We start from the raw sequence: 10,750 nt of genomic DNA on the forward strand, positions 1-10,750 counted from the left end.
CGCATCCGGCCGGGCAGCCGGAAATGACGGCATCGACGACCCCGTCACATGATCGGAGGTCGGCGATGCTTCTGAATGGTAACCATAGAGGTCCTTGAAACCTCTATGGTTACAGATGCAGGCCTGCTGTGAGCACCACCCTGTGGTCGGCGCTCACAGCACACCTGATTTTCTGCTACATAGCAATGAAAAGCAGATTGCTGCTATGTAGCAGAGGTGATTGTGCTGTGCCTGCTTCTAGCCTCCCATGGTGGCTATTGAAGCATGGCAAAAGTTAAAAAAAAGTGAAAAAAATGAAAAAAATATAAAAGTTTAAATCACCCCCTTTCGCCCCAATCAAAATAAATCAATTAAAAAAAATCAAACCTACACATATTTAGTATCGCCGCGTTCAGAATTGCCCGATCTATCAATAAAAAAGAGCATTAACCTGATCGCTAAACAGCGTAGCGAGAAAAAAATTCGAAACGCCAGAATTACGTTTTTTTGGTCGCCGCGACATTGCATTAAAATGCAATAACGGGCGATCAAAAAAACGTATCTGCACCAAAATGCTATCATTAAAAATGCCAGCTCAGCACGCAAAAAATAAGCCCTCAGCCGACCCCAGATCATGAAAAATGGAGACGCTACGAGTATCGGAAAATGGTGCAATTCTTTTTTTTTTTTTAGCAAAGTTTGGAATTTTTTTTCACCACTTAGATAAAAAATAACCTAGTCATGTTAGGTGTCTATGAACTCATAGTGACCTGGAGAATCATGATGGCAGGCAGGTCAGTTTTAGCATTTAGTGAACCTAGCAAAAAAGCCAAGCAAAAAACCAGTGTGGGATTGCACTTTTTTTGCAATTTCACCGCACTTGGAATTTTTTTCCTGTTTTCTAGAACACGACATGGTAAAACCAATGATGTCATTCAAAAGTACAACTTGTCCCGCAAAAAATAAACCCTCACATGGCCAAATTGACAGAAAAATAACAAAGTTATGGCTCTGGGAAGGAGGGGAGTGAAAAACGAACACGGAAAAACAAAAAATCCCAAGGTCATGAAGGGGTTAAGCCACACTATACATGCTTTTATTAGATTTAGTCTACTTTATATCAAATAAATCTTACCTTGCTTTCACCTCTATCAGCAATTGTTTCATAATATAAAGGATACACTAGATAAATGTTAGCTGAACCGCCAATTTCAGCAGAACAGGATAACCATCAAATCTGTATGGGGGAGTGTCCTGATTTCACCCCAAAGACAATTGTCAGGGGAATGAAGGATGACACATATTAGATTTTAGCATGTCTAATCATTTGTCCTTGTAAGCTGCTTACAGGCCAGTGTACTGTATCTCTAAAGGTACCGTCACATTAAGCGACGCTGCAGCGATATAGACAACGATGCCGATCGCTGCAGCGTCGCTGTTTCGTCGTTGTGTGGTCGCTGGAGAGCTGTCACACAGACAGCTCTCCAGCGACCAACGATGCCGAAGTCCCCGGGTAACCAGGGTAAACATCGGGTTACTAAGCGCAGGGCCGCACTTAGTAACCCGATGTTTACCCTGGTTACCAGTGTAAATGTAAAAAAAACAAACACTACATACTTACATTCCGGTGTCTGTCGCGTCTCTGCACTGTGTAAGCGCCGGCCGTAAAGCAGAGCAGTGACGTCACCGCTGTGCTCTGCTTTACGGCCGGCCGTCGCTGACACAGTGCAGGGAAGCGGATGCCGGGGGACGCGACAGACACCGGAATGTAAGTATGTAGTGTTTGGGTTTTTTTACATTTACAGTGGTAACCAGGGTAAATATCGGGTTACTAAGTGCGCCCCTGCGCTTAGTAACCCGATGTTTACCCTGGTTACCAGTGAAGACATCGCTGAATCGGCGTCACACACACCGACTCAGCGATGTCAGCGGGTGAGCCAGCGATGAAATAAGGTGCTGGCCTTCCAGCTCTGACCAACGATGTCACAGCAGGATCCTGATCGCTGCTGCGTGTCAAACACAACAATATCGCTATCCAGGATGCTGCAACGTCACAGATCGCTGTCGTTATCGTTGTTAAGTTGTTCAGTGTGAAGGTACCTTAATTCTACTTGAGAACAGATGGAAGCTATCTAGCAGCTATCTAAAGTGTAACAATACTCCAAGATCTGTTTAATCTCTTGACTATACTGGTATGGTGCTTCCTCCTTGTCAAAATTATTCACTCTTTAGAGAAGAATGTAAGTGCTGTTCAGTCCATGCGCCATACCCCAGGCAGGGTTATTCACAATGTAATATATAGTATGCATTTCTAATTTTGTTTTTGATAAAATTTTAATTCAAATATTTGTATTTTAAATACTTTTGAATTAGTGAAGAAAATAAACCATACATTTCAAATGTTTGTTAACTCTCATGAAATTTACTATTTAACATTATTATTATTATTATTATTATTATTATTATTATTTTGCTTAGTAAAAAGACCAAGCAAGATTCTTTGATTTTACATAATCCATGAGGTAAAATATGTCTGCAGTTTGGTGAGCTAAAATTGTAGAAATATATTGTTGACAAAATTCATTTAAACTTTTCAGAAATGAAGAATGTAATCTAGATTTTAGTAGTAATAACATATTTGAATGGTTTGTCATATGCTCTCCATAAGCTCTCCATAGTGCGGCACCCCCTTTTTCTCCTCCCTCATTTCTGTTTATCGGCCTAACTGCTTGTTACACTCCGCAAGTGACTTTCGATTAACTTCTGCACTAATCCCTACTTCCCACTCCCGGCTCCAAAACTTCTCCTGCATTGCGCCAATTGTCTGGAATGCTCTACTGCAAGAAAATAGGTATTAGACCTACCGATAATTATGTTTCCAGGAGTCCATCCTGACAGCACCATTGAGGTCATCCTCCTCCTCCTTACAGGGACAGGAAAGCACATTAGAGGTTCAAAGGTCCCACCCCGCCCCCTTTCCTCAGTGTTTTGACAAGTAACATGCAATGGATGATGCAATGTAACACTTTATTAAACAACATTATATTACACCATATTACATATAAAGCTGGGGGAGAATGGGGGGAACTACCTGTGCTGGCAGGATGGACTACAGGAAACATAATTACTGATAGGTCTAATACCTATTTTCCAGGACGTCCCTCCTGACAGCACCATGGAGAATACCAGAGTACCTCCTCAGGGTGGGATTACTACCTGGAGAACCTATCTTCCAAAAGCAGTCTGTTGGCCAGAAAGTATGTTTAATTTGTAGTGCCTGAGGAATGTAACTGGTCCCAACCAGGTTGTGGCCCTACAGATTTGGTCTATTGAGGCTCCTGCTCTTTCTGCCCAGGAAGTAGAGACTGCTCTAGTCTAACTGACAGGCTAGGTAAATAACCGAGGTAATCCATCTTGCAATGCATGCTTTAGAGGCTCTATTACCCTTGCTTTTTTTTTCCCCCAAACAGGACAAACAAGTTATGGTCCTGTCTCCAGCTACGGGTGGCTTCTAGGTAGTTTATAAACTGCTTATCTAATGTCCAGGGAATGTAGGGACTGTTCTATGCTATTTGAGGGATTTGGGCACACACATGTGTTTTTTGTGTTCAATCCACATTTTATATTTAGTTATTCATCTTTTTTTTCATTCTGCTTATTATGTGTGTTTTTTTTTAATCTTTTACATGTCTTGTTGTTATCGCAGCTTTGCTTTGGATCTCTCCCTCCCGCAAAGTCGACATGGTATTGACCCAAAGTATTTAGCTGAATTATTTTCACCTGCTTTTAGTGGTTATATATTGGGTTCGTTTGTTTAGTCTCTTGCTGAGGTCTAAGAGCATCGTTTATGCTTGAAACGCGTCCAGCAACTACATGGTAGCTTCTGTCATGGATCCCAATGGCTAGGGAGCGCACTGGACAAGCAAAATAACATAAATAACGGACGAGCTCTAGGGTGATGGAACCTGGGCTGACCGCTGCCCTACTCCTGACAAACACAACTAGAAATAGCCAGGGAGCGTGCCTACGTTGATCCTAGATGCCACGCGCCAGCCTAAGAGCTAACTAGCACTGCAGAGGAAATAAAGACCTAGCTTGCCTCCAGAGGAATGAACCCCAAAAGGTATAGTTGCCCCCCACATGTATTGACGGTGAAATGAGAGGAAGGCACGCACATAGAGATGAAAATAGATTTAGCAAAATGAGGCCCGCTATATCTAGAAAGCAGAATGATACAAAAGGGGTCTGAGCGGTCAGCAAAAAACCCTAATCAAAAACCATCCTGAGATTACAAGAACCCATGTGCCAACTCATGGCACATGGGGAGAACCTCAGCCCACTAGAGCTACCAGCTAGCATAGTCATAATTAGCAAGCTGGACAAAAAACCAAACAACTGAAAAACAAAACTTAGCTTATCCTGAGAGATCTGGGAGCAGGTAGTCAGGAACCAAACTGAGCACATCTGAGTACATTGATAGCCGGCAAGGGAATGACAGGAAAGCCAGGTTAAATAGGAAACACCCAGCCTCTGATGGACAGGTGGAAACCAGAGACCGCAACCCACCAAAGTCACCCAGTACCAGCCGTAACCACCAGAGGGAGCCCAAAAACAGAATCCACAACAGTACCCCCCCCCTTGAGGAGGGGTCACCGAACCCTCACGAGAACCCCCAGGGCGATCAGGATGAGCTCTATGGAAGGCGCGGACCAAATCAGTCGCATGAACATCAGAGGTGACCACCCAGGAATTATCCTCCTGACCATAACCCTTCCACTTAACCAAATACTGGAGTTTACGTCTGGAAACACGAGAATCCAAGATCTTCTCAACAACATACTCCAATTCTCCCTCCACCAGCACCGGAGCAGGAGGCTCAACCGAAGGAACAACGGGCACCTCATACCTCCGCAATAACGACCGATGGAACACATTATGAATAGCAAACGATGCCGGGAGATCCAAACGAAAAAACACAGGGTTAAGAATCTCCAAGATCTTATAAGGACCGATGAACCGAGGCTTGAACTTAGGAGAAGAGACCTTCATAGCGACAAAACGAGAAGACAACCACACCAAGTCCCCAACAAGAAGTCGGGGACCCACGCGGCGACGGCGATTAGCAAACTGCTGAGTCTTCTCCTGAGACAACTTCAAATTGTCCACCACCTGATTCCAAATCTGATGTAGCCTGTCCACCACCACGTCCACTCCAGGACAATCCGAAGGCTCCACCTGACCAGAGGAAAAACGAGGATGAAACCCCGAATTACAAAAGAAAGGAGAGACCAAAGTAGCAGAACTAGCCCGATTATTAAGGGCAAATTCGGCCAGTGGCAAAAAGGCAACCCAGTCATCTTGATCAGCAGAAACAAAACACCTTAAATAAGTTTCCAAGGTCTGATTAGTTCGCTCCGTCTGGCCATTCGTCTGAGGATGGAATGCAGACGAGAAAGACAAATCAATGCCCATCTTAGCACAAAACGTCCGCCAAAATCTAGACACAAACTGGGATCCCCTGTCAGAAACGATATTCTCCGGAATCCCATGCAAACGAACCACGTTCTGAAAAAATAAAGGGACCAACTCAGAGGAGGAAGGCAACTTAGGCAAGGGTACCAAATGAACCATCTTAGAAAAGCGGTCACACACAACCCAGATAACGGACATTTTCTGTGAGACAGGGAGATCTGAAATAAAATCCATGGAAATGTGTGTCCAAGGCCTCTTCGGGATAGGCAAGGATAACAACAACCCACTGGCCCGAGAACAGCAAGGCTTAGCCCGAGCACACACTTCACAAGACTGCACAAAGGTGCGCACATCCCTTGACAAGGAAGGCCACCAAAAAGACCTGGCCACCAAGTCTCTAGTACCAAATATTCCAGGATGACCAGCCAACACAGAAGAATGGACCTCGGAGATGACTCTACTGGTCCAATCATCCGGAACAAACAGTCTTTCTGGTGGACAACGATCAGGTTTATTCGCCTGAAACTCCTGCAATGCACGTCGCAAGTCTGGGGAGACGGCGGACAATATTACCCCATCCCTAAGAATACCAGTAGGCCCAGAGTCTCCAGGAGAGTCAGGCACAAAACTCCTGGAAAGAGCATCTGCCTTCACATTCTTTGAACCTGGCAGGTATGAAACCACAAAATTGAAGCGAGAAAAAAACAACGACCAACGAGCCTGTCTAGGATTCAGACACCTGGCAGACTCAAGGTAAATCAGATTTTTGTGATCAGTCAAGACCACCACACGATGTCTAGCACCCTCAAGCCAATGACGCCACTCCTCAAATGCCCACTTCATGGCCAAAAGCTCCCGATTACCCGCATCATAATTGCGCTCGGCGGGCGAGAATTTTCTAGAAAAGAACGCACATGGCTTCATCACCGAGCCATTGGAACTTCTCTGTGACAAAACCGCCCCCGCTCCAATCTCGGAAGCATCAACCTCAACCTGAAAAGGAAGTGAAACATCTGGTTGACATAACACAGGAGCAGAAGAAAACCGGCGCTTAAGTTCCTGAAAGGCCTCCACAGCCGTAGGAGACCAATTAGCAACATCAGCACCCTTTTTAGTCAAATCAGTCAAAGGTTTAAACAACACTGGAAAAATTAGTAATGAACCGACGATAAAAATTAGCAAAACCCAAGAACTTCTGAAGACTCTTAACAGATGTAGGTTGTGTCCAGTCACAAATCGCCTGAACCTTGACGGGATCCATCTCAATAGTAGAAGGAGAAAAAATGTACCCCAAAAAAGAAATTTTCTGGACTCCGAAGAGACATTTTGAGCCCTTCACAAACAGAGAATTGGCCCGCAGGACTTGAAACACCTTCCTGACCTGTAGAACATGAGACTCCCAGTCATCCGAAAACACCAAAATATCATCCAAATACACAATCATAAACTTATCCAGATATTCACGGAAAATATTGTGCATAAAGGACTGAAAGACTGAAGGAGCATTAGAAAGTCCAAAAGGCATTACCAAATACTCAAAATGGCCCTCAGGCGTATTAAATGCGGTTTTCCACTCATCGCCCTGTTTTATCCGCACAAGATTATACGCACCGCGAAGATTTATCTTAGGGCTGTCCCACACGTCCAGATAATTCCGGTACCGGAATAAATCGGTACCGGAGTTATCCGTGTCCGTGTGCCTGGGAACTCACGGAGGCCATACCTGCGGCACACGTGTGCCGCCCGTATGGCGAGTGGGTACCACACGGAGCGTGTGGTACCCACTCTGCATGGTGCTGAAGCTGCGATTCATATCATCCCTGCAGCAACGTTTGCTGCAGGGAAAATATGAAGAATAGTGTTTAAAATAAAGATCCATGTGTCCGCCGCCCCCCCACCCCCTGTGCGCCCCCCCCGCTGGTCAGAAAATACTCACCCGGATCCCCCGTCGGCAGTCGCTCCTTCCTGGTCTGGCCGCGGCTTACTGTATGCGGTCACGTGGGGCCGCTCATTTACACTCATGAATAGGCGGCTCCGCCCCTATTGGAGGTGGAGCCACATATTCATGAGTGTAATCGGCCGCATACAGTAGAGAAGCCGCGGCCAGACCAGGAAGGAGCGACTGCCGACGGGGGATCCGGGTGAGTATTTTCTGACCAGCGGGGGGGCGCACAGGGGGTGGGAGGGCGGCGGACACATGGATCTTTATTTTAAACACTATCATTCATATTTTCTCTGTAGCAAACGGTGCTACAGGGAAGATATGAATGGCGGCTTCAGCACCATGTGGGGGGGACAGCGCTTACTGTAGCGCTGTCTCCGGCACGCCACACGGACCCCAGACGGAGAATGTCCGTGTGAGGTCCGTGTTTTACACGGACCCATTGACTCTATTGGGTCCGTGTAATCCGTGCGCTCCCACGAACACTGACATGTCTCCGTGTTTGGCACACGGAGACACGGTCCGCACACGGTCCGCACAAAATCAATGACATCTGAACAGATGCATTGATTTTTATGGGTCTACGTGTGTCAGTGTCTCCGGTACGGGAGGAAACTGTCACCTCACGTACCGGAGCCACTGACGTGTGAAACCGGCCTTAGTGAACCACCTAGCCCCCTTAATGCGAGCAAACAAATCAGTCAATAATGGCAATGGATACTGATATTTGACTGTAATCTTATTCAGAAGGCGATAATCTATACAAGGCCTCAGGGAACCATCTTTTTTTGCCACGAAAAAAAAACCTGCTCCCAGAGGGGATGAAGATGGACGAATATGTCCCTTTTCCAAGGACTCCTTAATATAATTCCGCATAGCAGTATGCTCTGGCACTGACAGATTAAATAAACGACCCTTAGGGAACTTACTGCCAGGAATTAATTCTATAGCACAGTCACAATCCCTATGAGGAGGGAGCGAATTGAGCTTAGGCTCCTCAAAAACATCCCGATAGTCAGACAAAAACGCAGGGACCTCAGAAGGAGTAGATGAAGCTATTGAAATCAGAGGTGCATCATCATGAACCCCCTGACATCCCCAGCTTAACACAGACATTGTTTTCCAATCCAGGACAGGATTATGAGTTTGTAACCATGGCAGACCAAGCACTAGTACATCATGTAAATTATACAGTACAAGGAAGCGAATCACCTCCTGATGAACGGGAGTCATGCGCATGGTCACTTGTGTCCAGTACTGCGGTTTATTCATAGCCAATGGTGTAGAGTCAATTCCCTTCAAAGGAATAGGAACTTCCAGAGGCTCCAGACTAAAACCGCAGCGTTTGGCAAATGACCAATCCATAAGACTCAGGGCAGCGCCCGAATCCACATAGGCATCGACGGAAATGGAAGACAGTGAACAAATCAGAGTTACAGACAAAATGAACTTAGACTGCAGAGTACCAATGGCAAAAGATTTATCAACCTTTTTTGTGCGTTTAGAGCATGCTGATATAACATGAGCTGAATCACCACAATAAAAACACAATCCATTTTTCCGCCTATAATTTTGCCATTCACTTCTGGACTGAATTCTATCACATTGCATAGTCTCAGGTGCCTGTTCAGAAGACACCGCCAACTGGTGCACAGGTTTGCGCTCCCGTAAACGCCGATCAATCTGAATGGCCATAGCCATAGACTCATTCAGACCTGTAGGCGCAGGGAACCCCACCATAATATCCTTAATGGCCTCAGACAGACCATCTCTGAAGTTTGCAGCCAGGGCGCACTCATTCCACTGAGTAAGCACCGACCATTTCCGAAATTTTTGACAATATACTTCCGCTTCATCATGCCCCTGAGAGAGGGCTAATAAAGCCTTTTCAGCCTGAATCTCCAGGTTAGGTTCCTCATAGAGCAATCCCAGTGCCAGAAAAAACGCATCCACACTGAGCAATGCAGGATCCCCTGGTGCCAATGCAAATGCCCAATTCTGAGGGTCGCCCCGCAGGAAAGATATTACAATCTTAACCTGCTGAGCAGGGTCTCCAGAGGAGCGAGATTTCAAAGAAAGAAACAATTTGCAATTGTTCCTGAAATTCAGGAAGGTAGATCTATCTCCAGAAAAAAACTCTGGAATAGGAATTCTAGGTTCAGACATGGGAGTGTGAACAACAAAATCCTGTATGTTTTGAACTTTTGCAGCAAGATTACTCAGGCTGGAAGCCAAACTCTGGACATCCATGTTAAACAGCTAAGGTCAGAGCCATTCAAGGGTTAAGAAGAGGTAAGAAGCAGCTAGACAGCAATTAAGGGCTAGGCAGCAAAACTCTGAGGAAAAAAAAAAAAAATTTCCCTTCAACACTTCTTTTTCTCCTGCTTCAGCCCAAACAATTAACACTTTGTGGGCCGGCTATACTGTCATGGATACCAATGGCTAGGGAGCGCACTGGACAAGCAAAATAACATAAATAACGGACGAGCTCTAGGGTGATGGAACCTGGGCTGACCGCTGCCCTACTCCTGACAAACACAACTAGAAATAGCCAGGGAGCGTGCCTACGTTGATCCTAGACGCCACGCGCCAGCCTAAGAGCTAACTAGCACTGCAGAGGAAATAAAGACCTAGCTTGCCTCCAGAGGAATGAACCCCAAAAGGTATAGTTGCCCCCCACATGTATTGACGGTGAAATGAGAGGAAGGCACGCACATAGAGATGAAAATAGATTTAGCAAAATGAGGCCCGCTATATCTAGAAAGCAGAATGATACAAAAGGGGTCTGAGCGGTCAGCAAAAAACCCTAATCAAAAACCATCCTGAGATTACAAGAACCCATGTGCCAACTCATGGCACATGGGGAGAACCTCAGCCCACTAGAGCTACCAGCTAGCATAGAGTCATAATTAGCAAGCTGGACAAAAAACCAAACAACTGAAAAACAAAACTTAGCTTATCCTGAGAGATCTGGGAGCAGGTAGTCAGGAACCAAACTGAGCACATCTGAGTACATTGATAGCCGGCAAGGGAATGACAGGAAAGCCAGGTTAAATAGGAAACACCCAGCCTCTGATGGACAGGTGGAAACCAGAGACCGCAACCCACCAAAGTCACCCAGTACCAGCCGTAACCACCAGAGGGAGCCCAAAAACAGAATCCACAACAAGCTTCCATCCAAATGATGTAATTTTTCGCTTGTCAGCAGTTTTCCAAATTTTAATATGTTTAAATAAATTTTTGATACTTTTTATTCCTGGAGCTGGATTCTTCTTTCGATGTGCACAAGTTTCAACGTCAGACAGAGAAGTTTATTCCTTGCTCGGACATTATGTGGACTACAGACGAATATTTCTA

The sequence above is a fragment of the Ranitomeya variabilis genome, chromosome 8 (assembly GCF_051348905.1).
Source record: "Ranitomeya variabilis isolate aRanVar5 chromosome 8, aRanVar5.hap1, whole genome shotgun sequence".
Lineage (NCBI taxonomy): Eukaryota > Metazoa > Chordata > Amphibia > Anura > Dendrobatidae > Ranitomeya > Ranitomeya variabilis.